The 15,073-nt window shown below is 39.6% G+C and overlaps 1 pseudogene; it reads right to left on the bottom strand.

The window, feature by feature from the left end:
* Positions 1-13,061: 13,061 nt before the first annotated feature.
* LOC100359078 (protein ABHD13-like) lies at positions 13,062-13,888 on the bottom strand (annotated as a pseudogene).
* Between the last annotated feature and the right edge of the window lie 1,185 nt (positions 13,889-15,073).

The raw sequence follows: 15,073 nt of genomic DNA, 5'->3' as shown, positions 1-15,073 counted from the left end.
TAAACCCAGCCCTATATAATTCTCATTTTATATAATTTCAATATGTTTTGTTTAAATTTTTTGCTTACTGCAAAAGTGAGCATATATAATACAACATTATATAATTTTGTAGGATCTCCTCATCTCAAGTGGAAATCTTGTGGGCCTACCTGAACTTGGAAACTGACAGGAATTTTCCTCTCATAAATCGTGGCACATGAGCTACCTCTTCAGATGATGGAAAACTAGAGGTAGAGCCCCACACCATACCTACCCTCAGGCAGGCCCACACTTTTTCCTTTGCACCCTTAACCAGGGTTTTTAAAACTTAGAGTCAAATTTAGTAAGTGCCTTCAGGGCAAAATGTACTTCCTTTCTCAGATTAGTTACCTTGCTCCAGTTTACACTTAAATTTGGCCTGATAGATTTTCCCTTTTTTATTAGCCCAACAATGTTTTAAGGTTACTTTTTATTTTACTTTTTAGATTTACTTCAGAGACTGACAGATAGATAGGTAGATAGACAGTTCACATTCCAAATGCCCACAATAGTCAGCGCTGAACCAGGCTGAAGTCAGGAGGCAGGAAATCAACCTGGGTCTCCCACATGGCTGACAGGGACCCTGCCTACCAGGGTACACATTAGCAGGACACTGCAATAAGTAGCCGGGACTAGAACTCAGGCACTGTGATATGGTATGCTGGTGCCCCAAGTGCTGTCTTAACTTGTGTTCCAAATGTCTGCCCCTACATTTTGTTTTTGATCTGGTATTTTTTGTTGTTTTCAGCAAGACACCCAATGCAAACACCTGGCCATCTCTAGAACCAAACTAGAAGTTAGATTTGCATGTGGGCTTCTATAAGCTTTGGTTAATTTTTGTCCTTTCTAGAAAAAGAAGTATTTTGGGATCAAGAGGAATTCCAATTGCATTTCAGACTTTTCTGTATGCCACCCATTGTGTTGGGATGTGGATGGCTTGTTGACTAATAAGGTCTTTAGAATTCATATTGCTGTCGCTCCCCCTCTTCGCGAGGAACGACACTAAACCCTGCCTAGGCTTCATATCCGAGTCACGGCACCATTATGTCGCTCCCCCTCTTCGTGGAGGAACGACACTAAACCCTGCGCTGTTCTTTTGTCTGCTCGGCCCTCCCGGGTTTGCTGCTGGTTCTTCCCGGGTTGGCTACCGACCCTTCCACCTCCGTGGAAGGGCGGTTCCCCCTGCCACTTTCCCCACTTCCGCGGGGGAGCGGCACACCGCCGGCAGGCTCTCTTGGGGGCTTCTCGGGGGCTGCTCAGGTGTTCCTCTTAGATATTCCTGGTGCATGTTGTCTCTCTCCTCCTTTATAGTCCTCTTCCACCAATCCCAACTCTGCTACCCACACGCCGAGTACGCTGCTCTCCTGCAATCAGGAGCAGGATCAGCTCCTGCAGGTCATCACTCAAGTTGGCGAGAGGCAGCTGCGTAGAAGTTGTTACTCCCTTCTGAGTGCCATATTGTGGGAGAGCAGATGCATAGAATAAGTCTTAATTCAAGTAACTTAGTCTAGTCCGAGTTGCTCCCCACATATTGCAACAAATGTTAACAGAACATTTAGGTTCAACAAGAACTTCAATTCCTTCACATTACACAGTTTTTCAATTTCAGCATTATTTGTACTTCTATTCCTTCATTTAACTCTTCTTAATATATTTGCTTTAGGTCATTATGATATTATCCACTGCTTTGGGGTGCAAAACTTAACCTGAGATCTAAACTTGCGGTTCAGATAATTTAAGCTACCTTGTATTATTACCACAGGAATGAACAGTGAGATAGATTATAATCATGGAGAAAGTTCAGGCTATGAGAAGAATCAGAACTCTTAGGCCTATGACAGTGCTTAAGCTCACTTGGATCTTGGATAATGAAGGCATAGGAGGTGTTGATGTTTCAGGGTGAACTTATGGTACAGGAACTCTTAACATTATTTTGAAGGAAGAAAGTACAGTGGGTTCACTGTAATGCACCTTTCAAGCTCTGTAAACGCAAGGGAAGTCTATAAAAATGGGATTTGGGGAAAAGTCCAAAAGCACTCCTTGTGAAAGAATCTTTCTATACAGGATAAACAAAGGATTTAAAATATAAGCTAGTGTGGAACTCAACTGAGTCCCCATTGGTTGGTGAATTTTTCCTGACAGGACTGGGGAAATTTCTTTAAAGTTTTTCAAATACCGCATCTTCAAACGGACCAGACTTCATAAAATTTCCTACTGCTAAAATAAACTAGTCCCTTCTGACTCACAATAATCAGGCTGTTACAAGTTTGTGGGGTAGTGAGATGTTTATCTCCTTATTTCCTCACGGTTCATGATTGAGCACATGTAAGTAATATAAATACCAGTCCATAAAGATCTATCAACACAGCATTTATTCTTTGGCAGCTGTTTACACTAAAAGTTTCAAAAACCAATTGAGAGTTTGTTACATATTTTTATGGAGTGTTTTATGGCTGTGATCAAATAAAATCATATATTTACAACATTTGAAAGGATTTTTCTTGTCTATCAACTTTATATACAGCAAGGGTTGGAAACACAAACACACATTTATCCATTTTTATCAAACTAGCTAAAAAGAAGACCTTACTGTTTTTAAATGGGAATTCATTTGAAAGTCCTGCTTCCAATTTGAGTAAATAAAGATTTGTAGTTTTCAGTCTACTAACCAGAAACATAGGTGAAGTAAACTTGCTTGACACCTGGAAACTACGCGCAAAGGAAGCTATTTCTTGGTACTGAAAGAAACATGATCCTTAAAGCACCTTCAGGCTTCAGTACTTAGCCAGAGTAGGCAAATTGACCTAAATAGGGGCCCAATTACTTGAGATCTATGAGCTGAGTAGCTAAAAGATGATAGGGGAGCATTTGCCTTTCTAGCTCTGCTTCCATATGCAAATAAATAAATATAAACAAAAACTGATTATAAATCTCACTTTCTAAGCTTTTACTCTCTATTAGGCAAATTATATACATTAGTTCTAGCTTTTGCCACAAAAGCAGGAAAAATAAGCACTATTGCCCCCATTTCACAGATGAACAGTCATAGCCAGGTTAACATACTTGTCCACATTTACATACCTAGTAATGATATTTGAAAACACTTCTTCATTTCAAATGCTGAATTATTTTTATTATACTGTTAGCTTACTGTTTGGTATTGTGAAAAATGAAAATGTGCATTTTTACTTGACACATATTTAAAACTTCATATGTGAATCACAAAAGTAAGTACACTTCCAGTATTTATTTTTTCTCTAACACCTATAGGATGTTTCAGTGTTGCAAATACACCTGATATTAAGTGTAGTTTAATCCTGTTCATATTCATATTAAGTATTTAAAGTCCTGGGCCTTCTTGATGTACTATTCTGAATCCTTTATTTCTTGCACTCCAAGTAGCACAATTACAAATACAAGCTTCAAAATGTTAAAAGTTCAGAAGAAATTTAAAAATGGGCTGAAACTCCTTCTCCTTGTAATCATTTTATAAAATAGTAAAAATAACAGAGACTTGATCTTAGCTCATAAAAGGAAAGAAAATGAGAAAGAAATGTATTCAAGAGGAAAAGGCCATAGGAAAGTGATGCTAGGATATCAAGACAAAATATATTGACTTTGGACCTTGCTTCGCACACAGAGGAGAGAATTTCGACATTCCTAATGATCTGAATTTGCTTCTTATGTGCAAAGTATTTGAACATGATTTTTTTTTACCAGTGAGGATATATTTCTGGACTAACAGTTATAAATAGACTTGATTAGTAAGAACATGGACTTGATTAAACAAGAACATGTATGTCAACATTCATATTATCCAATAAGGGCCTAGTTAATGAACACTCGTGTCTCTCTTTTTTCTCTTCTTCATCTTTACAACCTATTTTTTTGACAACTATGACATTGTAAAGAAAGCACTATTAGGTGTGTTAGGTAAATTTGTATTAATATCTTGATTCTCAATTCTCATAGCTATGTGATACAGAGCAAGGTATTTAAACTGCCTGCATCTTGGTTTCTTGATCTGTATATGGATTATTTATTTATTTTGAATCTTTCATGTGATGTTGTATCTTAGTACTAAGATGTTTCTGGTTGGATTACAGTTATTCAATGGCAGACCTCTCAATGGGGAAACAGACTTCTAGGAAGTTAATATGAAACCATTTGTTAGGGTCTTTCTGTCAACTCATGAGAGATGCTGTGCAAGTCAAAACTACTCACTAAGCTATTCTTTAATTCCTTACCCACAGACACTATGATATAGTAAATGTTTGTTGCTTTAGTCACGAAATTTGGGGGTAATTTGTTGCATAGCAATAGATAACTAATACAAATCTCTTGAAGGATGCAGTGTTTCTAATACAATTACCTTTTGTGACCATAGATTCCATCAGTATTTGGACAAAAGGCTTCCATAGTCTTGGCAGCCCATGGCAAGAGCCTCTGGGTGGTCACTGACTTCATAAATAAGTGTGCTAATTGTTAAAGGAACAACAGAAGTCACTGTGCACTTACTCCCCATGTAGGGCCTCCGTCCTTTATGAGTTGTACTATGAGAATCTACTGCAAATCTTGTTCTCAAACTGTACTCTATATGTTGTGTGTGGGGGGTGTGGGTTCAAACTGTTGAAATCTGTTCTTAATATGGATTGGTTCTCTGTATATAAAATCAAACTAAAAATGAAGAAGCGGATGGGAGAGGGAGAGGGAGGTGGGATGGGAGTCAGGGTGGGAGGGTGGGTATGGGGGAAAAACACTATATTCATAAAGTTGTACCTATGAAAAATGCATTCATTAAATAGAAACTTAAATAAATAAATAAATACAATTACCTACCATCTGTGGATATAGGTAATATTATTTGTGCAATGTAGAAAGTTCTAAATAATTAATGAAGTGATGAAGTGTGGGAGTGGAAAGAGAATTTCAGAATACAACCAAAAGGATCTTGAACAACATGGATTGGGGCCCAGCAGGTTAACCTGCCACTTGCATCCCATATAACAGTACCAACTGTTCCATTTCCAATCCAGATTCTTAGTAGTGTACTGGGAAAGCAGTGGATGGGAGACCTGGATGGAGTCACAGGTTCCTTGCTGGCCTGGCACAGCCTGGCCATTGCAGCCATCTGGGAAGTGAACTAGCAGATGAAAGATCTTTCTCTTTCTGTCTCTTTCTCTCTCTTTCTAACACCGCCTTTCAAATAAATAAACTTTTCTAAAAACATAAAAATAGAGGCCAGCACTGTGATGCAGCGGGTTAAAGCCCTGGCCTGCGGCATCAGCATCCCATGTGGTGCAGGTTTGAATCCTGGCTGCTCCACTTTCAATCCAGCTCCCTGCTAATGTGCTGAGAAAGCAGCAGAGGATGGCCCAAGTCCTTGGGCCCCTGCATCCACGTGGGAGACCCAGAAGAAGCTCCTGGCACCTGGCTTTGGATCAATTCAGCTTTAGTCATTGCAGCCATTTGGGGAGTGAACCAGAGGATGGAAGACCTCTCTCTCTCTCTCTCTCTCTCTCTGTGTGTCTACCTCTCTCTATAACTCTGTCCTTCAAATAAATACTTTAAAAATAAAATAAAAATAATGAAAAATAATAATATGGATTAATTATTCTATGCTATTATTTGTGTTTTTATTTCAATAGGATTTCAAAGTAAGGCTGTTTTCTTAGCTAAATGAAGTGCCTTTTGACAAAAGATGCAGTTTATATTGCATGCATGATATTTAAAATTAATTAATTAATTTATTTATTTGAGAAGCAGAGAAACAGAGAGAGCTCTCCCATCCAATAGTTTGCTCCCCAAATGCCTGTAACAGCCAGCCCTGGGCTGAGACTGAAGCTGGGAGCCAGGAACTCTATCTACATCTCCCACATGGGTGGCAGGGTCCCAAGCACTTGAGCCATCTCCTGGCACTTCCCTGGTTCTGCTGTAGAAGAGATGGGGATCCAGTGTGCTGCACCTCCCCTACCAAGACCCACCTGTGGGAGCAGCCATCTTGATCAAGTCATGCCCAGGGGCCTTGGCGGGCCTACCTGCGGCTGGGCTGCTAGAGTCCAAGGTCACAATGGTTCTTCAAAGTGAAAGCAACCAATCCCTAGTGCCAAGCAGCCAATATTCTAAGGAAGCCATAAGAAAACGCCAAAGTTCAGCACGGAATTGTGGAGGAAACGATTCTTCTAGGTTTTCCGGGAAAAGCCTCAAACTGGATTACAGACTAGAGGAAAATGTACCTAAGTCAGTGGAGAAATCTCTCTGTTAATTCTCAGGTGGCTAATAATGGAGAAAGATCACAGCAATGTTCCATGTTCTAAAGAGGAATGTGACAAAGAGCTCCCAGTGCTTAAGCCTTATTTTGTGGATGAGCTGGAAGCAGCCGGAGTGAGGGAAGTCGGTTTGAGGGTCACGTGGCTGGGCCGTGCCACGCTGCTCGTGGAAATGGACAAGCTCATATTTCTCATGGACCCCGTCCTCAGCTCCAGTGCATCACCGTCTTGAAGCATGCATAATCAAGATACTTACTGATGAAGAAAACATTGAATAAATAGAAGCAGAGGAGCTTTTAAAGGACAAGGCATCATCTGATACAAATTTGCAAAACAAAGGAAAAGACTAAGAAGTTTATGAATATTATGCTTTTTTAAATCTTTGGCAACAAATTCTGCAAGTTTGTTTTATGTCTTGTGTAATAACTTGCTTATGCATATGATGCCTAATTCAAATAAACTACAACAGGCCAGGGACAGGGTATTTAAATAATGAATCAACTACGGTTGATTTAAAGTGATGTCAGCAATGCAATAGGAATTTGTTATGGAAAACTTATAAAACTCATTCATTTTTCTGTCTTTTCAGGCCTTTGATAAGGTGAACCAAGGCCGGCTGCCTACCTAGAGTTTTCAGGGGCCTACCCCCACAAATATCTTCCTTATATTTGCATTATAGTAAATGATAAAACTGATTCCCACTTGCTTATACACGTAGCTGTCCTTGCTCTATCAAGATTTCATGATATGCCAAATATTAAGTTATTTATTTTGTTATGCATAAAAACACAGGAGCTTGGACTCAGTTATAATTTTTTTAATTTAACGAATGCATTTTTTCATAGATACAACTTTAGGAATACACTGGTTCTTTCCCCCATACCCACCCTCTCCCTGCCCCCAACTCCCATCCCATCTCCCTCTCACTCTCCCATCTCCTTCTCCCTATCCCATCTCCTTCTTCATTATGGTTCGTTTTTTAGTTTGACTTTATATACTGTTATGGATTTTAAAGACAATGTTTTTATTGTGGTGAAATGTGTGTGTGTGTGTGTGGCAAATTTTCTCACTGTCACCATTATTCAGTGTACAGTTCTTTGGCATGAAGCAAATTCACATTCTTGTGAAGACATGACCACCATGAACTTAAAGTTTTTAAAGAGAGGGAAGCAGTATATTCTATTGCATGCCTACATTTGCTAAATCAAAAACCCTCTGATTTGGGCAGAGAAAGGGAAAGAGTGGTTACAAGGATATATTTATGAAATTTTCTGTTTTTAACCTAAAAGTCAAGATTTCTGCTAAGCACAAATATAGCTACATTGCAATATTCTATAGATATAGATGCAGAGTTTAAATGTTAATAGACCATACCCTTTGAATTAAATTTTCTCTACATACACTTGCTTTTGCTGATCTCTTAGCGCTAATTCTAATTCTTAACTCTAAATATATCAATAAGCTTTATAAATATTTTGTTTTCCATGATTCAAATGTCTGACATATTTTTGTATTAAATGGATTCTAAGTACCTTTGTAGTTTTTATTAAGTCAGTGTGGAATACTACCAGTGGTATAAAAGGATGGTGATTCTGGGAGTCAGCTGACCCCAGTTTCAATCCTATTGAAAGGTCTGTTTTCCTGGGATTTCTCAGAACCTTCTCAAGGAAGGGGACTGGATCAGAGACTATTGGAAGCCCATTCTATGTTTCTGATCCATAGACTCAGTGAAATAAACTTTATTCATACAAAGTAATCCAGTTAAGTTTTCTACATTAAATGCTACCCAGGCAGTACTCTGAAATTTGATTTATTTGCACTTATATACGCATGCCACTTGTTAGCCGGTAATTAAGAATGTTAGTCCGACTTTTATTTCATTGTCGACTTTCTGCGTTACCTGAAACAAGTCATGTGCTCACTGTGCCTCGGTCTCCTCCTGTGGAACACGAAAATGATCCTGACCTACCTCCCAAAAATGTGTAGAATAAACAATAAAGTGATTTTTTTATTTTATTTATTTGAAAGACAGAGTTACAGAGAGAGGTAGAGACAGGGAGAGAGTCTTCCATCCACTGGTTCACTCCCCAGATGGCCACAATGGCTGGAGCTGTGCCATACCGGAGCCAGGAGCCAGGAACTTCTTCCAGGTCTCCCATGTGGGTGCAGGGGCCCAAGGACTTGGGCCATCTTCTACTGCTTCCCAGGCCATAGCAGAGAGCTGGATTGGAAGAGGAGGAGCCAGGACTAGAACTAGCACCCATATGGGATGCTGGTGCTTCAGGCCAGGGCTTTAACCTGCTGTGCCATACCGCCGGCCCCAATAAAGTGATTTTTAAAAAGCACTTTAGAAATAAAAGGGAGAAAATAATTTCTTAAGATATCACTGCCCAATTTACTGATAAGTATATTTGAAAGCTGAAAGTAGGCTAATGTTTTGATCGTCTATTGTTCCTGTTGCAGATATAACCGCAAATCTTAGGACACTTAACAGTGAAGACTAACAGCATTACCCCACTCATTTTGTAAATCTGGAGAGTAAGAGCCAAAATAAATGTAAATGGTCTTTATCAAAATTAATTATTTTTGTCTACAAAGATTTGAATCATTCAAGGGGAAATGTGTATGCAGCGTGTGTATATAATGCATGTGGATGTATGTGATTTGTGGGCACTAAAGCACAAAAGATTTCCCCATAAAATAAAATAAACCTTCAGGGAAAAAAAAAGAAGAGGTGCAGATCAAATCTTAGCACTCTCATATGGAATATGGGAGTCCTAACAAGTAAACCAAATGCCCACCCAAATTTGGACACAAAGTAAGTGCTAAATCCCGGGAGTCAAAGATAAGCAGGAACATACCTGTATCAAAAACAAACAACAACAAAAACAGGTTTATATACTAGACTGCAACAAATGAGAATACATATCGCATAGGTCCTTAAGTCATCTCATAATGGAATTTGAGACAGACTGGTTATACATTTGAGCTTGTGCTTGATATTCCCAAGGGAGATATGGAATGCCAGTTTAAGCTAGTGCTTGTCAAGAGGTAGGAGCCGGTCAGCAATTAGATTCTCAGTAACTTTTATTCAGGCAATACAGAAACAGTGTTCTGGGTGGACATCATTTTTAAAAGCAATGATTACTCAAAAAAAAGGGGACAGTCATTTTTCAGCCATTTTTTGTTCTTGTGTATAAATACTATTTATACTGCTTTGTCCGTGTTCCATAGGTTAACACTTTTACCAGTAGTGCTAATTTTTACTTCCTCAAAAAAAGATACCATGACACAGTCATGATTTAAGAGTTCTAAGAACCAGTATTGATTGGCTCACTGGGCTGATGCATGTTCTTACCTGACTTGGGATCAGTTGATAAATAATTGAAATATTAGGAGCCAGTGCTGTGATGTAGAGGGTAAAGCCGCACCTGCAGTGCTGGCATCCCATATGGCTGCCGGTTCGAATCCTGACTGCTCCACTTCTGATCCAGCTCTCTGCTAGGGCCTGGGAAAGCAGGGGAGGATGGCCCAAGTGCTCAGGCCCCTGCACCTGAGTGAGAGACCAGGAGGAAGCTCCTTGCTCCTGTCTTTGGATCGGTTCAGCTTCAGTTGAACCAGAGGATGGAAGATCTCTCTCTGTCTCTCCCTCTCTGTAACTCTGTCCTTTAAATAAAATAATAATAATAATAGAAACATTAAGCAGGACAAGGCCTTGAAAACTCTCATTATATGAATGGGGAGCCTAAAGCACAGGGAAATGGTAATCAGCTGAGGGTCACCCAAGTGGTTTGTGCCAAATTTACCTTTTACAATCCCCATTTTTGTAGATGTTACTTTTCCTGATGGTTTGCTAGTAGAGGTCATTTTGCCTCAAACTCTGGAAGTTCCAGTCACAATTTTCTGTGCCAAAAGGAGTTATACACATAGTCACTCATGGAGTGATGAAAGGCAGAATAGAAAGATGACTCAAGGGTCTGGCGCTGTGGCGCAGCGGGTTAAAGCCCCGGCCTGAAGTGCCCACACCTATATGGGCGCCAGTTTGGGTCCTGGCTGCTCCACTTCCAATCCAGCTCTTTGCTATGGCCTGGGAAAGCAGTAGAAGATGGCCCAAGTCCTTGGGCCCCTGCACCCACATGGGAGCCCTGGAAGAGGCTCCTGGCTCCTGGATTTGGATCAGCGCAGCTCCGGTTGTTGTGGCCATCTTTGGAGTGAACTAGAGGATGGAAGACCTCTCTTTCTGTCTCTACCTCTCTCTGTAACTCTGTCTTTCAAATAAATAAAATAAATCTTAAAAAAAAAAAGATGATGACTCAATAAACATTTTTAAAAAAGTTAAAAAAAAAAAAGGAGAAAGGAGCTATAGGGGCTGGGGCTGTGGCGTAGCAGGTAAAGCTGCTGACTGTGGTGCCGGCATCCCATATGGGTGCCTGTTCGAGTCCCGGCTGCTCCACTTCCGATCCAGCTCTCTGCTGTGGCCTGGGAAAGCAGTGGAGGATGGCCCAAGTCCTTGGGCCCCTGCACCCACGTGGGGGACCCAGAGAAAACTCTTAGTTCCTGGCTTTATTGGTGCATTTCCGGCCTTTGCAGCCATCTAGGGTGAACCAGTCAATGGAAGACCTCTCTCTCTCTCTCTCTCTCTCTCTCTCTCTCTGCTTCTGCCTCTCTTAACTCTGCCTTTCAAATAAATAAATAAATCTTTAAAAATAGTCTTCTCAAAAAAATAATACAGCAGTACATACATTGTTTTACAATTTTCTTTTTCCCAATTAATAACATCTTTGATATTGTTCCATAGCAGCGTCCATAAATTCTAGAAATACAGATGGCATTATTTTATTATTTTACAGAGGTAAATATGTCATTGATGACGTTTTATATACTTTTCTACATTTCTAGACTTTGTGTAAACTCTTAAAGATAGACCTTTTTTATGAAAAATAAAATAATTAAGGGCCGGCGCTGTGATATAGTGGGTTAGGCTACTGCTTACATCACTGAGATCCCATATGGGTTCCAATTCAAATCTTGGCTGCTCCCATTTCCAAATCACCTTCCTGCTAATGTGCCTGGGATGGCAGCAGAGGACTGCACAAGTTCTATGGCCCATGCACCCATGTGGAGAGACCTGAATAAAGCTTCTGGCACCTGGCTTCAACCTGGCCCAGCCCTAGCCATTTTAGTTGCTTGGGGAGTGAACCGGTGAATAGAAGACTTCTCTCTCTCTCCAACTCTGCCTTTCAAATAAATGAATAAAATCTTTTTAAAATTTTTTTTAAAAAGATTTATTTTATTTATTTGAAAGGCAGAGTTACAGAGAGGCAGAGAGAGGGAGAGGTCTTCCACCCGCTGGTTCACTCCCCAGACTTCCACAAGGGCCAGAGCTATGCCGATTTGAAACTAGGAGCCAAAAGCCTCCTCCGGGTCACCCATGTGGTTGCAGGGGCTCAAGGATTTGGGCCATCTTCTACTGCCCTCCTAGGCCACAGCAAAGATGGATTGAAAATGGAGCAGTCAGGACTCGAACTGGAGCCCATCTTGAATGCCGGCACTGCAAGTGGCAGCTTCACCCACTATGCCACAGTGCTGGCCCCACAAAGTAAATCTTTAAAAATGAATAAATAAGATAATATTTTATAGAAAACATTCAGAAATATTTTCATACAAAAATTATCTTGAGTAGTAATTGTGTTGCCATACACAGTCAATGTGCTAGGTACTGCTCATGACAGAAGGTAATTCTCTGTGAATCATAAAATATTTGAGATTCAAATAGTTTGAATGCACTTATGAACTTTCTGTTTTGTATAAACTTATCTCTACATTTCAAATTCTTGATCCTCAAAAGTGCAGTAAACAAACTTCTGTGGATCATAGAGAAATATGATGAAGCATCAAGTAGTAGACTGGGAAAGACTCATAAAGTATAATATCCTTGTCTTTATTTCCAAAGACCTAAATGCTCCAATATTGAACACAGGACTAGTGAGGGATTTTCTATTTTTCCCTTGAGAATATATATATATATATATATATATATATATATATATATATATATTCAGGTGAAGCCATTTCTTTCTTTCTTTTTTTTTTATATTGGAAAACAGGGTCCCATTTATTTGTAACAAAAAGCTAGATTGCAGCATTTACCAGAGCAAAATTCAATGATAACTTGTGCACAGCCCTCAGTTTCGCTTTTTGCCAAAAACAAAATAGAATTTACATAAAAACAGATATAACCCAGATAACCATATACATTGGTATATGATCAGTGCTATTTACATTAAAAATGTTGCATTGTATAAGCCAAGGAATAAAATACCATTATGCATCTCCTTTTAACTTTTTAGGTGTAAAATGAAATTACAGAATAGGTTTGCTTACCATGATTGTCCCAATATTTACTACAGGATTAACATCCAAAGGTTTCTTGTTTACATATATCCTTCCACAGATAGCCAGTAACCCAACTATAACACAGATTATACAATTTTAGCAACAAGAAACTTTTGAATCATTTCTATCAGTGACATAATAAAGATATGGATACATAATGACATTGAAAGTTTTGATGAAAATGTATGAAATAATCCCAGGAATTATAGTTCTTCAAATGGGAAAAACTATTTGGATCATAATAAAGGAGCACTGAGGTCCTTTCAGAGTTTAATGTCACCCTTCAGACAGGTGCAGACATAATGCACTTCTGGAAGGGAGCATTCTTCATCATTTTGCACAAATTAAAACACAATGCATCAATCAAAAAGAGACATATTATATAATTGTGACATTAGATGACGTTTTGCCATTTCTTCAGGAGAATGGCTCTTCATGACTTGTTGGATGAACTGTTCCAGTGCCGTGAAATAGCCTTGGCACTGCCACGTGTCGTTATGAGTTCCCTCTGGAAAAATGGCCAGTCTCTTAGTCCGCTGTGGGGAGAGTTCATACAGTTGTTTCATCATTACTGCTGGTATTAGTTGGTCAGAGAGTCCAGAAGCCAAATGAATAGCCACCATTCCACGCAAGGAACGGCCAAAAAGAAACATTTTTGTCTTATTGAGGTCAGGTCTCGTCATCACACAGTCCAGCACAGCTTCACGATCTGAGTCCTTCTTCACTTGTTTCTGCTTCACTTTCCCCAGATCCTTGATAATCAACAAGCAAAAGATTAACTTTGAGGTTAACCAACATGAGCAACGCATTTGGTAACCTGTGACCTATGTTGCCTGCATTCCCATGAAAGTAAATTATAGTTGGGGAGTATGGTGAGCTGTCTCCAGTGTACCTTAGCAAAATAAGACTTAGATGTGCTCCATCTTTGGTTCTGATGAAAACGTTTCATGTGGAATTCCAGTGGGCATGGGAACATAAAGGCGTGAAGAGGAAGGCTGTTCTGGAAAATACAGCAAAACATCCTGGAACTTATACAGAATACCTGCTAGTGATATGAATATTAACAAAAGTAAGATAATGCCTCCATACAGATGAAAAGTCACTATCAAAGGTAAAAGAGAAATACGGTAGAGAGCCCAGGCCCCAGAAGCCAAGGCTGTCAGTCATCTTTCCACAAAGTGCCACAGCATCCAGGACTTTTCCGTTGTAGCTCTGTAGAAGCACCTCAGGCTCGTGGGCAGGCCGCACAGTTGGCCACGGGCATGAAAGCGGGAGCCATGCAGCAGCGTGTCCCACACCACTCCCATGGCTCCTCATGGTCGCAGGGCCGTCAACGTGGTCCAGCCCGGAGCTCCTATGGCGCCGCTCTCTGAAGCCATTTCTTCAATAAATCCATCTTGCCACGGAATCAGTTTACAACCTTATAGTCTTGGAACATTTTATTTACATTCTTTCTGAACCTGGAAACAAGAATAAAGACAGCCTGCAGAACCAAGCTTCGATCTTTGATATATAGCTTTTATGCCTTTATTTCTTTTAATTTTAAAGATTTATTTATTTATTTGAAAAGTAGAATTACAGAGAGGGAGAGAGAGAGATCTTCCATCTGCTGCTTCACTTCCCTAAATGGCCACAGCAGCCAGAGCTGGGCCAAGCTGAAGCCAGGAGACTGGAATGCCATTCCGGTTTCCCACATGGGTAGCAGGGATCTAAGCACTTGGGCCATCTTCTGCTGTTTTCCCAGGCTCAACAGTAGGGAGCTAAATGGAAAGTGGGAGCAGCTAGGACTTGAACCTGCACCCATATGGGATGCTAACATTGCAGGTGGTGGCTTAACCTGCTATGCCACAATGCCAGCCCCTGATTTTGTTTATCCACCATTATATACTTTATTAGTAACCTCAAGTTGTTTGTACTTTCATCTTACAGATGAGGGCCTCATAGAAAAAGAGTATTCTACAAGTATGTGGAATTAATGCCATCATGAGATTTTAATGATTTCTTCTTTATTTGCTCCCATATTTGGCTCTAAATTATACTTCATTATAAAGCGATTGAGATTTAAAATGGGTGAAATGCAGAATTAGGTAGTATAATATTACATCATTTAATTTGGAGTGTTTTAAAGGCACATTAAACACAATGACCATGATATATGTTAAGCAAAAAATTGAAATAGGAAGTTTTTTTTTGTAAGTATGACTTTTCTAATCATAGATACTTTTAATGTATTCATTGTTCTGTAATACTGTAATGTGACACTGTCATTGGAAACCTGTTCAATTAAAATAGATCAGATTATTAAATTAGTTTTTCTCAATTATAGTTAAAAAAATGCCTACTTTTCATATAGCTTTTTAATCAAACTGCTTACGGTTATTGTGTATTAT

Source organism: Oryctolagus cuniculus, chromosome X (genome assembly GCF_051225735.1).
Source record: "Oryctolagus cuniculus isolate XC-2025 breed Fujian yellow rabbit chromosome X, ASM5122573v1, whole genome shotgun sequence".
In the NCBI taxonomy this organism is placed as follows: domain Eukaryota; kingdom Metazoa; phylum Chordata; class Mammalia; order Lagomorpha; family Leporidae; genus Oryctolagus; species Oryctolagus cuniculus.
Note: the sequence above shows the minus strand (reverse complement) of the source record. Positions and strands in the feature narration are given on the sequence as shown.